We start from the raw sequence: 15,742 nt of genomic DNA on the forward strand, positions 1-15,742 counted from the left end.
TACTTAGAGCATTTAGTAACTGGAGACGCCTTAGCTGTCATTTTCTGTACAAAACAGTCTGCCAATTTTTGCGGGGGAGGGGCACGTCAAATGTAGGTATGGCTATTTGTACATGATTTGTACGTAACATACAAATAGCCATGTCAGATAAACGTCAGTCTATACAAAAGTTTGCACAATTGTGCAAGGTTTTCGGCAGAGGGGTAAGCTCTTAAAAGCGACTTCGGTTATTAAATGCTCTAAGGTATCTGTACACTAACTTCCGCCCGCGACTATATCCGAGTAGGAGTCTCCCCAAATATATCGAAACGGAATCGGCAAAAACCAATGGAAAAAACCTTTATGTCTGCGCAATAAGAGGGTCACTACCCACTAGGCCTGGGCTATAACCGCGAAAATCGAAGTTCGCAAATTGCGGGCATCTTTCTCTGTCACTCTAATTACGCCTTCATTGGAGTAAAAGAAAAAAATCCCCGCAATTCGCGAAAGGCGACTCCAGTTATTAAATGCTCTAAGTATGAATAGTATATTTAGCTCGGCCTTGTTTCGTACTGCACAAAATGGCGACAATCACCCGGAAACCTTTTACTCAATCCTCATTGGATTATAACTAAACTATAGTTCCTAGTTAAAACGCAGGTATAAAATTAAAGAATCAAGTATATCGTTGTATATATTTACTAAATACGTTAACGGTATGTGTTGCAGAATAGACTACAGATGCATAATTGTTTTCCATCATATTTTCACGGAAACGTACGAACGTGTCTTGCTATTTCAGTCAGTGTCGGTACAAAAACTACTGACGTTGACTGAACTAGCATGACAAATACGAACGTTTCCGAGAAAATACGATGCAAAACAATTATTCAGATGCACTACATTTGTAGGTACCTGCACAACGCTTTTTTTAAGTGAAGAAAATTACGAGGATCTAGAGAAGATACAGGGAAACTCTTTATAACGCCTCTATGAGTAGTAAACGACTGCTTATTTAATATTATTGGGGTAAAAGTGGGATAGTTGCCCCACTTTTTAAAGTGTACAATTATCATGCAGAAGATAAACTTTGAATAGACAAGACAAGTGGCCCTAAGATGATTTGGTTATGTGGGTTTTCGTTTTTAATTATGGACGAAATAAAAAAACCTTATGACCAAATAATATACATATATAGAGTCTATGAAATGCCCAAGATATCTGTGGCACATTATTATCAGTTCTCGCCAATAACTTCAAGTAATTATACTGCCAATCACATCACCGAACTATTCAGATTAGCGAGGGAAAGGCGAACGTGTCGGAATGTTAAATAACCGCGTTAGGCTAACTGGCGGACTGTTTTCGTGTTCAAATGTTTGCAGTCATTCATCATGCGCAGTAAGAAACAGAAGTATTGCGCAGAGTGGTCATAATCATATCCACGTGGGCCACGTGGCTGGGTCATACAACTCATACACGCGCAGAGAAACAAGTTATGCTTGGGGCCTTTTGGCGTGATAACGTCTTATAAATCGATGAACAGTCAGCAGCAGAAGTTGCTAAGCGGGCGAGGTGTTCAAAATGATCTTGACGCGACTTCATTGTTAAGAGAATAAGAGCGTGCCAAGGTAATTTTGAACACCTCGCCCGCTTAGCAACTTCTGCTGCTGACTGGACACCGGTAGCATGCACGAAAAAATGTCACGTTGTGGACAAATCTCCATGGTAACGTTGTGGACAGATCTCCATGGTAACGTTACGTAATGTAATGGTAATGTTTTCTTATGACGTTATCGCGCAAAGTTATCGTCCGTAAACCGACTTTACAAACAACCATTTTTTTTTGACGGTATGGAAATGCAGTTATGTATCATCCCCCGGGCCTCAGGTGGGCACATTTTGGAGGGGTATGTGGGACTCTCACCTCCCGGCTTTTTCTATTGAGAAACGTGTAAGGCCGTGCAGTGTGGGCCCTCTTTCCACTGGCCCTAAGAATACTTGGGCCTAATTTCTTTTTGTGACTTATATCGGCCTATACCCGGTCCCGATGTCTCGCCCCGGCTATATTATATTGTCAAAAGTCAAAAATCCCTACAAAAACCCGTCACGTAATTAACGGACGCCCCTTAAAATGCAACATTTATCACTTCTATAAGGTAAACGTACTGGTGCTCGACGACGCGGTCCCAGTACATGTCATCTTGAAACTTAAAAGTCATTGTCAATAGAGGTGACAGCAAGGTATCATCTATTGGGCATTAGCGTGTCGAACACTAGTACGTTTACCTTATTAGGTATGTATATGTTTTCGCGAATTATGTCTGTAGTGATACGTTTTTTATTTGAAAACTTCAGAACATTGCAAAGCGTTACGTCACACAGACAGACAATAGCTCAACATGTTACATTTCCGCATTGTTACGATTTACAAGACACATCGCTTAGTGGTTGTCGCATTTACATTTAGAACACAGACCAAAAATCTAACTAGACACAGCAAGTGCCCCGTACTTCATTTGTCATATTTTTAGGGGCGAGCGCGACTGAACGACATGACTAAACGCAGCTCAGTCGCGCTTCTGTTCCGTACTTTGTAGCTGTCAGATGTTTTATGAAGCAATATGAATTATAGGAAATGTATCATTACGCCATGATTAGTAGTAAAAAATGTTTCAAAATTTCACTAAATTGCCTTCGTAGCATCATAAATTTATTTAGTAGACTTATAGTATACCCGTCGGCGTCATCGGCCTACAGCCGCCGTAGCCTAGTCGGTAACCTGCCTAAGAAAGATAGAGGCCCTTAATTTGAATCCTGGTATAAAAATACTTCATTTGTAAAGAATTTATATAGTACTTACAAAACAAATGTCATTCAGCTTGTGTTAGAAATCATGAAAAACCCGACACCTTAAAGTTGTCAAACATACCTACTCCCGAGTACTTGCTTGGTCTAGTTCAATCAATGGTCTGTGATTTAGACACCAGTATTTTTTTAAGCAGATCTTTGGCTCACAGAATATAGACCTTATTCACAAAGTGGTAGTCATCATACAAATTGTTTTTAGACGAACCTTAGACAATACATGACCTCTATTTTCCATATTAAATTTAATTGGTTTGCGTTATCTTTATATACGTATCCTGGTTTAAGGCACTTAAGTGCACTTAGTTATAATTAGTGTTGAGTGTAGATGAGGTGAGAATATAAATGAATGTAATCCGGCTCGAAGGACCAAAATGGTCTAAAGGCTTTTCGGTAACCGCTTACAATCAAGCGGGCTGTAAGCTTGTTTGCCACCGCCTTGCTAAAATAACATTGCTGTCTTCCTAAATTTGGCCACATTTTTTTATTATTAAATGTCTTTCCCATCACGGAACAATGGTGTTCCGGACCTTTGGGAGGCGTGCGCGGAGCCGAAGCCAACGCGTAGAGGCCCTTTTGACACTTTAATGAAATGTAAGGGGTACACCGAGCGGATACTGCCCTTACCCGTGTCATGGGACGCACGCAGAGGCAGCACCCGCCAGGGTGTAAGGGCTATTGAGAGTTGATGGTATCTAAAATGAACTAGGTTATTGGGTGAAAGCGATGGACTAAGTACTAAGCTATGGGGTAAAAAACCGGACGCCTGCCTAATAAAACGGTATGCAATTTTATTTCCGGCAGACGGTGACTCGCCCTCACAAGATGGGCCCCCACAAAAAGCGACATCTAGGATGGCTCAAGGGCAACACCGGTGTGAGCGGCTCAGGGGTGTCGAGAGGTGTGCGCCGCTTTCTACCCAGTGGCTGTTAACAGCCACTGTGCCAACTCGCGTCTTATGCATATTTCACTTCCACCCCTGGAGCTTATAGCTCTAACGACTCCACTCTGGCCGGCCGGCTAAGGCAAGCCAGAGGCAGAGAATCCATTAAATGTATTATTAGTAAATGTCAAAATCAGAAAGTAGTATAACAAGGCTGCCCTACTGCCGCCATAGACAATTAATTTATTCGTTTAGCGACCCATTGACTGTGGCCCTGTGACACCAATCAAATTGTCATTAGACCAAACAAGACACTTTCTTTTATTTATTATTGATTATTGTAGTCAGGTGCGATTTTTAGGAGTTTATTTTTTAGTTATTATTGATCGCCGTTTTCTAGCACATAATACATTAAAAAAGTCTCATATTTTTTAGGGTTCCGTACCCAAAGGGTAAAACGGGACCCTATTACTAAGACTTCGCTGTCCGTCCGTCCGTCTGTCACCAGGCTGTATCTCACGAACCGTGATAGCTAAACAGTTAAAATTTTCACAGATGATGTATTTCTGTTGCCGCTATAATAACAAATACTAAAAAGTACGGAACCCTCGGTGGGCGAGTCCGACTCGCACTTGTCCGGTTATTTTTAGGTATTAGAGAATACCAAAGGTAAATAAATTATTAAATCAAGACTAAAATGTTTGTGTCGGTTATTAGTCACTTGGCGTCCATTATTTAATTATAATATGCTCATTGTTTAAGTTATAAAAAACAGATCAATGTTAATTTCTTAAACAGTACGCAATCTACTCGTACATAATAATATTACTTAACACATTCACTGCCAGCATCCCATATATGCGTTCACTGTCGCACAAAATGACGCCTCTTGATAGTGAATGCATTAAACAAAATAAATTCGTGATAATAGACCTGTTAAAAATGATGCATTGGCCAATTAATTTAGTTTAGCGGCCTATTGATATGGCTCTGTGCCCTCAATATTTTGGCACTGACAATCGGTATGCCGTCTAGTGAAAGTCGGTGACAATGTAGGATTTATATTAATTATTAAACAAACTGTCAACAGTGTCAACATAGTGTGTTTGGATCCTTGACTACATTCCTTTCTAGTGTAGGTAGTAAATATGATTAAGAAAATATAGACACTGGCGTGGTAAAATAGTTATTTACAATACAAGTGCGCAAAAGAGGAAATTCGAAACGAGTGGTGATAAATTAAAAGATTTAAAAGACGACCGAAGGGAGTGTTTTAAATCGACACGAGTTGCGAATTACCTATTCGCACGTGTATCGTACAACGTTTTACAGTACATATGGCCCTTTAAACATTTGACATACGCACGAAAAGTGCTAGTTTTAATGATTTTTTTTTTATTACCTTTTATTGTTAATTGTTATGCAATAACCTTTATTGAATAAATAGAATACCTATACCGGGTGGATTGGTTCTTTTAATAATATGGTTCCTAAGAAGAGATCGTCGTATGTCTTATAGTTTCAGATTTTCCCATACTGATCCATCTAAATGGGCTACCCTGTATTAAATAAGCTTACCTAGGTACCTGATGTAATATTGTGTAACAACCTGACATGTAAGATAATATGTTTGATCAATAAATTTCTGATTCATAAATTGTTCGTATGGATGTCGATAGAATAGTCGATATTTAACTAAGCACTAGTGAAAAGTGCATTTTTGCTCCCGTCGTCCGGGCTTTGGGCGTGGCGATGGCGTCCATTGAAGATAATAGGTATTTATTTTGTATGAAAAATAGGGAGTCTAAATAACTTCATAATTTTTAAAAGTTGTTGAACATAAGTGTCACCGTTTGAGGAGTACAATCTATGTTTTCATTATTTGCTCGTGTTACAGGCCACACCCTGTATAAATAGTCCAAGTTATAGAGATATATTTGACAAGATAAATCCATGAAGCCCTCGAAGGATATTTCTTATTTGTCTAGATTTTAGAAATTAAATTGCACCAACAAAGCAAATAGGACATTCAACCCAAACCCGAGTAACAGATACCCTTCTCGCCACTAGGAACTAGGAGCAATATACCTATATATTTAATTCAGCAGACAGTCAACGTACGCTAAAGATCTTCCATTAGGCTGGCTGGATGTTCTAAAACTAATTTTCAGGCTGTCGGTGTATGCTTTTAATAAACAAATAAAGTAAACCACAAAAAAGGTAGCTGTCAACATTTTTAAAAAGTGACAATACATTAGTCCTATGTGTATGCGAAATATTAGTTATATTTGGTCATCCGTTTTTTCATTATTGACACTTGACTTGAGTAACAAACCCCAAAAACACAAATTTTCATATTTTCTTAGGATAACTCCAGTTATAATGCTTATCGAAGTGTTACTTTGTAAGACGAGATTCCGAGCTCCCATATAAAAGTATACCGTTACTACCATTGTTATTACTTATAACATTCTATATATTTATTATTTAACCTCATTGAGTGATTATCACAACTCACAATAACATCCAATAACAATAAAATAGTCACTAAAGTTCTGTTTTCCTAGGATAACGGTGCCAACATATAGCCGTCTCCATACAAAATAATACGGCTAAATATGGATGAAGTAGTATTTTGTATGGAGACGGCCGCTATATGACTGCTGCGGTCGCTATCTGAACGTTAGCTTTACAATACATAGCACTTAACACCCATCAAATAACAAAAAAACTATAGATATGAGGTAATCTCCGTGTCACCATGTTGATGTTGATGTCATTGTGAGTCATCTCACATGGAGATTTGAGATGAGATGACCATAAATCATTGTTTGCATGTTTGCTAGTTAATGATTCACCGGGGAAAATGATTGTTTGTTAAAATAATATACGTTTTTACCAAGTTTTTGGCTATGAAAGAATTGATGCTGAACAAGTGAATATACATACGTTTAGTTTCGGGTAAAAGACTATTTATGTGTAGCCTACGTACATATGTGAAGAGTGTGTGTGTGTGTAGGTACGTTTGTGCTTGTGCTCACGAATGGATATTTCCAATCATGTCCAAAAGGGATTAACCGATTTTCTGAAAATCCTATCGATGGTCCTTGACTATACTTGCCGCAATACCAACTGGCGACTGAGATCATAATGCTATCTCCTTTACCCTTGTTAAGACTGAATTATGACCTGACTCGCCACTTAGTTTTGCGTTTGCGGCAACTATACTCCCAAGCCCAAGGTCGGCGCATCGACCATAAGTAATGCTTTTTACAAACACGACTTAGGAACATGTGACCCTTCAAATGCAGAGGGTAACTAGGACTTATTGAGATAAGTCATAGGTATGTATATCCTAGTTATAATAACACTAGCTTTTGCCCGCGACTTCGTCTGCGTGGAATTAGTGACAGCAGCTAAAGTAGGTATAGCGCCTCGATAATGCATTGCTTACTTCAATTATTAGGCAATTCTATAACTCTTTCAATTCCACCCCCCTTTGCACTCTCTTCAGGGATGATTTCCGACATAAAAACTATCATATGTCCTTCCCCGGGACTCTAACTATCTCTATACCAAATTTCAACTAAATCGGTTCAGCTGCTTAAGCGTGAAGAGGTAACAGACAGACAGACAGACAGACACACTTTCGCCTTTATAATATTAAGTATGGATAATGTAACATAGCTTGCAAAAAAAAAACTATTTAACACCCAAAAATCGCACAAGTTACATCATTTATTACGAAGAATCCACACTAAATCGCATTAAACATCATAACATCCACCCACTGCCATATTCACACTTGTTCCTATAAAAAGCCACGTGTGATTCACAAACAGACTTGTATACTCATTCTTCAGCAAATTACTGACAAATCAACCTTATCACAATGATATAAGGAACATTTTTGATTGTAACAGTTGTCTGAGCAAACTCGAACCCACGACCTTGCCATATTCAACTCCCACAGACAGCCATAACATGCATATGCATTACGTACTAGCTGTTCCCGCGGCTCCAACAGTGTGTAATTGTTGTTTCTGTGTCACTTCTCCCTTCCCCGAGGTTAAATTCCAAAAAATATGTAGAGTCAACAGAATACAATAACATTTTCTGTGGTAGAGTCCGGTTAACCTAACTGAGCCTCTACCATCAGTTTTGACATTGACATAACGCTCACGTCTACGTAATTTACTTTCTGTACATCTCGCTTGCACTAATATGCGAGTACGAGCGAGATGCATAGAAAGTAATTTACGTAGACGTGAGCGTATATGTCAATGTAAAAACTGATGGTAGACGTACTGTGCCCCAACAATTTGTCACCCTAAACGTAAACGTTTATGTTGGCACTGTTACTCTGCGTCATCGCAGCCTGTGCAGAGTTAGCATAGTTAGGCTCTACTTATAGTTTAATTTCATTTCTAGAGCTTAAACTTTCACATGCCGAATATCATTAAAAACGCAAAAAATATTATAGAAAGACAGACTGAATTACTTTCGCATTACACATTTGTATTTATGAGATGCAACTATATTGTAGGTTTAATCAAAGTAATAATAGTTGTAATGCTCTCAAAATGTCATATATCTTGCGAATTGGCTCAGGATAGACATTAGGGCAGTTCCATACAGCAATCCAAGAAAGTTCGTCTGTTCTGGCTTCAAAAGACAATAAATTATTGGATTTCTCGCTACGATAAAATCCCTGCCGAGGTTTTCTCGAGACTTTGTACAGGACGGGTTTCTTTAAAAGGAAAGAAAAAAAGGATCTTCTGCGCCCATAGGCTATGGTAACGCTTATACCATTAGGTAGTTTATTATGTGGAAAGACATTTCGCTGTTAAGTTGCATTGACATAATATAATTACGTACTTAATGAAAAAGAAAAGAAAAATAGTTTATGAAACAAACGCATCTGCTAACTTACGGAATATGAATACTCCTCTGTTATTCAAGGTTTTAGAACAAAGAAAAGTTATTTAAGTACATATTAAACATATTAAATAAAGGAAGAAACACATAACCTTCTCTTTTGATACTTTCAATAAAATTCATAATGGCCGTCCTTCATTGCAGACAGAACCTCATACACATATATCATCATTAAATTAAGTACCCTCGGCTAAGAATCGGCCTTGTCTTTAGAACTAATATTTACACAGCTCTCTAAAAGGTTTCTTTTTGATAAAATTACAATAAGAAATTAACCTTCTGTACTTCCAATTCAAGATGGTGGAACAAACATAGGAAACCTATTGAGGCCGCGCACATTCGCGCCAGTATTGCAAACATATCCTTGAATAACCGACTGAGTCAACAGAGGTTCTGGGTTAGGTCATGCTCATTACCGTATTGCTAATTGTGAGTTAATTAGGGTGAATTATTTAGATTGGTTACGGATTGCAGTAGTTCCTCTGTTTTAAAATTTGTTTCAAAATATCTTTGCAACTAATCTTTTAATTTATGAATCTCTGTTTTGTCACGGACTAATCATGTCTAATGCGCTGTTTGAGTAAGTACCTATAGCGGATTTATTTCCTAATTTGTCTGTTAAAGATGAATATCTGGGAGACCAAGCTCGGAAAACATATAAAAAGTCTAAAATGCGCGTTTTCCCAGAGATAAGACCTAGACTTCGCCCCCGAAAATTCTTCGAAATCGTTAGAGCCGTTTCCGAGTCCCCGAAATAAATAAAAAATTGCTCGTTTAAACTGTTTAAAGGCATAAGATTAAAGATATATTATTATTTAGTAAATGTTAGATTACATTGAAAGCGCCATACTTTCAAGACAAAAATTAGGCTCCAATGTGTCTGCAATGTTCATTAAAAGATTTAAACGTGCTATGCAAAATTAACCGAAGCTTAATTTTACTCATGACGTCATTTTCAGGCCATGCCCTATGCCCTATATCTTCTATTACTATCGCTGATATGTCATGTAGATTGTTTTTATCGAATTGAACACTAGCGGCAGTATGGTCGCATTTTTATCGCTTGTCACCATGCCTCTGTCACGTTCTAACAAATATGTAAGTGCGAAAGGGACGCGCATAGTGACAGGCGACAAAAATTTAACCATGCTGCGCCCGCAGACCTTAATACTAGAGGTACATGGTCTACCTTATCGTGGATGACATAACATGATATTATTATAGTATAACGCGGTGATAAGAGTCGACTCTTATCACCGCGCGGTGTCAGACAGTTAAGACACGGTATCATGTCATGTCATGTATAGTTGAATCATCGAGAGCGTGGAATTGCATATGTAGTAGTATTGTTTGTTTACAGGCATTCTATATTTGAATTTTCTATTTTCTTGTACTATCAGCATACAACCACTACAAATGCAATTCCATCTTCTCGATAATTCAACTACAACGGGAACGTTCGTATTATTTTGTAGTGCTACTTCTGTCAACCTTAGTACTTTTTGTACCGAGTCTGACTGAAATAGCAAGACACGTTCGTACGTTTCTGTGAAAATACGATGGAAAATAATTATGCACTACATCTGTACTAGTGAAACAATATCACGCCTGTTTGCTGTCGTTAGAACGCCATGAACAATTGACAGTCGAAGGACATTTCAACACTCGGACTGTGGTAATTGGTAATTATTTTGTGCATGGTGCGGTGCAAGAGCCCAGGTTACCATTCCCACCAGTCACACTTTGCACCACACAAACCAGTGCCATTGTAACCACGACACCAATAACTACTACTCTTTATCGGAGTTCTAATTGACTGGTTGCTTTGGAAGAACAGTTGGTAATAGTTCTGTGGTGTCCGGACTGTCCGGAGTCACGCTTAGCCGGTCACGACAAGTGTATCCTGTCTCACAGGGTCCAAGCCATTACCTTATAGCGTTAAAGTAGGTAAAGGACAAAAATAGTAAAATTACCTCAAAGCGGAAGAATTAAATACATATATATGGTATGGTATGGTATGGTATTCTGTTCCTACGTATCCATATGTTTATCGCTTATCTGTTACTGTACTACAGTGTGAAGGTTCTTTACGGACGTTCCTTCTTCAAGTATCGTATAATACTTACCTATGTAATATGTAAATTAAAAGTTACGTAGATAAAAATTGTCTGGCATTTAAGATGCCTTTTGTCCGATCCGATATCGGATGTAGGATTCTTCATCCGCGTAGGACTTAAACCTAAACCGGCACATCGATCACATATTAATTGAAAGTTAAATCATACATCATCCCATTTTAATGTCCAACACATGTGTATTGTGTACCTATACCTATACAAGTAAATTTGACTGCAATAAGTATAAGGCGATTAATAAATGAAAACATTATTATTCCACATCTTGCAGTCACCTTTCTTAAAACATGGCCGACCTTTGCCGGCCCATAGACAATAATTATTGTTTTAATTCGCGGCCTTCTGTGGCGCGCATGCAGCTGCGTTGCACCTGCGTGACGTCACTTCCTGACATTGTCAGTAAACAAAGGGTGTTTTTAGGGTGTCTATTAAGTAATCAATAATATATTGTTTAATTGAAGCTGCCTTTTTAGGCTAATAAACCATTCCAATCGTACAGACTCGAGTCGATTCTTTCTAAAGAAAACTTCGAACCATTACAACAATTTTCAAGAAATAAAAAGGTGTGGTGAAGTGCACTTCATGTAGCATTCGTTTAAAATTTCCACCAGAACACTGACAAATTTTAAGAGCTGTTTCCCACTGACGTCCAGTTTTTTAGGGTACGGTGTTTTGCAGGATCCAGTTTTCTGTAGTATGCATGCAGGATCCCGCAAACAGAATCCTCGTGTGAAAGTTACTATATTAGCACCTATACTACTAAAACGGGATCATGCAAAAAGCCGTGCCCGCAAAAAACTGGACGTCAGTGGGAAAGCGGTCTAAAATGTTACCATACAATTTTTCAATTAGTATAAAATAAGCAGTATGCACACGTAAATGCAGGATGTGCGTCTCGTTTTCCTGCCTGTGATTTCATGGCTAGTTAATCAGCCAATCAAATCCAGCCTGCTTTGAGGTAGGGGATTTTGTCGTGGTTTGAACAGCGTCCAAATATAAGTAGACGAAGCTTATTATTTACCAGAATAATTCTGGCAGAATTACCCCGGAGAACCACGGCAATAAGTTAGTAAGAAACATTTATTGGTTAACCAACCAAATACAAAAACGCCTGGATCTGTCACTGAACGACCTGACTTTAACCTACATTATTTGATAATGTAATGTTTTCATCTACCCTCAACTGGCTTAAGGAGCCATTGGAGGGTAGATTTTGTTTACTTTTATTTAAATACCTAAAGATGCAGAGTATAATGTGTCACACGCCAAATTTTACGTGAAGTATGGTGCGGTCATATAGGATTGTCACTGCCAGGAATCTAGTCGGTGCATACTTAGCGTGGTCGGGCTCTTAACGTTGCCAGTAATAAAATACAACATTTCAGCACACCCCTAGATAACGTGATGAGCTCCATGCCATGTCATCACACGATATTAGGGCTCGCCAAATTGACCTTCAAGCTGGGCGTGGCCCTGTAATTTTTATTTTATTACTATGATAGGACCGTAATGTAACCTACTTAGGAAAATCAGACAACAAAAGAAAGCAAAACACATTTTTTTTGGAACGGGAAATTTGATAACCGACTTCCTAGTTATGTATAGCCGGTCAAACAAGTTTAATGTCAATAGAAAAAGGCTCGAAAATCAAATTTTCTATAGGACGATAACCCTTTGCGGTTACATTTTTTAAATTTTCTGCTCTTTTCTACTAACGGAAATGGCTTGACAGACTATGTTTCCCGATTATTAGACGATGACCGATTGGCAGCCTCATCTCGTTGAGCTTGCAGCCTGGCAAAAAAGAGTAGAAATTAAAAAGTGGCAACACTGTAGTGTCGTCCCGTTCTCTTATATAAATTGATTTGAAAGGGACGACACTACAGTGTTGCCACTTTTTTGCCAGGCTGTAGAGCCTTTAGTCTTCATCTTTATTAAAATTCACAGAACCATAACGAGTGCTGACCTCACAAAAGGGATGTGGCAACGTAATACGTTTAAATGTTTTATATTTATTACCAAAAACCTTCGCTTGCCATGGAGGTTGGACTCACATTTGGCAAATGCATGGTATGCATATCGTGTTTTTATTGTAGTTTGTAACGCGATAGTAAGGTCATAAATATTAAAACAACGCTCTCTTTTTCTTTTTTTCAACTCTCACAATAGACTTTGTTATTAGTAGCACAAAATAAATTTTGCAAATGACCCTCGATTAAAAAGTATTGAAAATCTCATTAAATTGATACATTTTGTCATAATGTAGCAGTGCTGTGACTTTCTCAATACGAGTACATATTTAGACACATTATTGTAAATAAATACAAATTCATAAGTTCAATGGATTTTAACGGATTAGTAAATTAAATGAGACCGTAGTCTTATAAAAAAAAAAGTAAAATTCAGCGCTCTATGCTCAGTCACCGGAAACAGAGTGTATCTTGAAAGTCATCAAATGATCAAATCAAAACTTAATTGCGCAACAGTTAACACTCTTGCAAAAAACATTGGAATTAATTGACAAATCAAATTAAATTAAATAGTAATAGACACAAAATTATATTGAACTTTTTTACTACTTATTGTAACTTTAAATAAAATGAAGAACGTCTAGAGTCCATCTAAACTAACTTTACACCGATTTGAACGGAACAAAGTGAGGTAGTGTTATTATACATACGCGTCATATTTTCATACAAATTTGACATTAATGATATCATTGCAAATACCACGCAGACTTAGCTTGGTCCGACTCTAACAATACACCAAGCAGCAGAAGTATACAAATACTTAGAGGAAATGTTTTCAATGAAAACTGAGGTCCTACCGCGAACTTCGATAATTGAAAATGCGTTCCTGCCTCTCTATCGTTCTTGCCTATTCGAGCGGATAACGAAAATCTGAATTTAGATACTCGCCACAGGCCCTAAGTTCAGAGTACCTATGAATTATCTAGATCTTGACAATGTTGTACGACTTTAACATTCCTTTTACGAATGCAAATACATAATAATTAAGAGCATAATTAATTGTACGGTTTAAACGCCATTCCATCATTGCATCAAATCGTAAAAAACAAAGTTGCTATTGAGAACATACTTAGCAAGAATGAGTAAAGAGTTATGACACCTATCCTCTCTCAAGTGTAATAAACTCATAAATAATGAGGAAATAATTCATCTTCAAGATAAGTAGTTGCATTAGTATTTTTTATTTAACCGTTAAGTATATTAAAATCGCCATTGACACGTAAATTAATGTGAATAAATTGGCTAACAAGCTTTTTCTTCTCCAAAACAACAACAACACACAACGTATTAACAAGCTTTTTGTATTTGTCTCCGTTTGTTTATCAATTCACGTCAAATACCATTTAACAGCAAGTAGTAGTATTTTTTTAAACTAATTGTATGTAATAATCTAAGTTTTCCTTAAAGAAGTAATTCTTATTAAAATATTATAACTTATTTAATAATACATTAATGAGCGTCTACACAGCTAGCTAAATCCCACGACCTTAATCTATGATGAAGGCAACAGAAAACCTCAATTCATACCATTTGAAGGCGCGAAGTGCACAATATTTTTAAACCATAATCGACTTTACAGTTCACACAATAAAGTTGAAAACTATATGGGTCTTTTTTATAATTATAGGTCGCATCCGGGTGACAATGACTTTAAAAAGCGCGGGAAAGTCATTTTTCCCGCGTTCCTTTGACATTCAACTTTTTTACTCCTAGTGCTCTTGAACCATAGACAATTTTATATTCTCCCAACGTTCGAAGACCTTTATTTTCGACCAGTGTTTTTTGTAAAACTTGTTTGGCTACAGTTACACAGCTTTTGTAAATTTTTGCGATCTTTTTTTTATTCACATAAAATTAAGCACATTTAAGTAGTTGCGATGAGCGTCGTGTGGGTTTTTAGACCGTAACCAAAACCTCGACGGCAAATCGTTGGAAAGTGACAGTAATCTAAATGTATCTTGAAGTACTATCAAGACTAAACCTTATTATAAACACCATAAATGTCATACTGCGTAGCTGAAAACTAACTGCAATAAGTAAACAACGAACGCAACTACAATTCGCAGGATAACTATCGCGAGATTGTATCTCATTCGAATATGTTATTAAAATCACGACTCTATTCCCGAAGCCATAAAGATAATGTTTAAACATACGTAAAACGAGATATACCCATTCCAAAATGTCAGAGATATAAGCGATGCCATAGTGTTCTAATATCAAACTTTAATGGCAAACGAGAAATACCATTCCATTTTCAAATTGCAAACAGCCAACACACCTCGTCTAGTAGATGATAAGCGCGTAAATGAACTTTATTACCCTAAAAAAGAGTTCATTCTAATTAAAAACAAATATAAAGGTGATATCAGACTTTTCAAATAAGGCGTTAGCCACACCTTTCCACCTGTTATTGCTAATTAAATAAATTTACGTATAAAACGGAACTGCTGACTCGTTTTTGTGGGTTATCCGTTATTAAATGTTGTTGCGATTAATTCAAACTTCTAAAACGCCTGCGTGAATTATTGGGGTAATGCAAATGGGTAAAACAAACGGCATGCAAAAGTTGACCTTAAAAAACATCTCTTACTTCCAACAGTCAATGTTTCGCATGCAGGCCATAATTGTAAAAAAAATCTAACAGTCAAATTTGAGTCATTGAACCAAATCCAGTTCTCTTATATAAATTGATTTGAAAGGGACGACACTACAGTGTTGCCACTTTTTAATGTCTACTCTTTTTTGCCAGGCTGTGGTTTATTTGTTTTGTGAGCCATCAGAACACTTGTTAAGTTACTTGTTTTTCAGATTCATTTGATTTTCTTATATAATTATAATCGTTTATGTATTCACAATAGATGCGAAACCCATCACAACCAGAACTCGCTCCATCCCAAGGTCGCGTT

The 15,742-nt window shown here is 37.4% G+C and overlaps 1 protein-coding gene and 1 long non-coding RNA gene across 2 annotated transcripts in view; one reads left to right on the forward strand and one right to left on the reverse strand.

Annotated features, from left to right (window-relative positions):
- LOC134801884 (uncharacterized) overlaps nucleotides 1-15,742 on the reverse strand; it is a 95,746-nt gene that overhangs the window by 41,003 nt on the left and 39,001 nt on the right. The gene's annotated exons all lie outside the window — the stretch shown is intronic.
- The window catches only part of LOC134801905 (uncharacterized), a 537,245-nt gene continuing 532,273 nt past the window's right edge, over nucleotides 10,771-15,742 (forward strand). The window contains exon 1 of the long non-coding RNA XR_010145731.1: nucleotides 10,771-10,781. This is a non-coding gene — a long non-coding RNA (uncharacterized LOC134801905). The remainder of the gene's footprint in view (nucleotides 10,782-15,742) is intronic.

The sequence above is a fragment of the Cydia splendana genome, chromosome 23, assembly GCF_910591565.1.
Source record: "Cydia splendana chromosome 23, ilCydSple1.2, whole genome shotgun sequence".
In the NCBI taxonomy this organism is placed as follows: Eukaryota; Metazoa; Arthropoda; class Insecta; order Lepidoptera; family Tortricidae; genus Cydia; species Cydia splendana.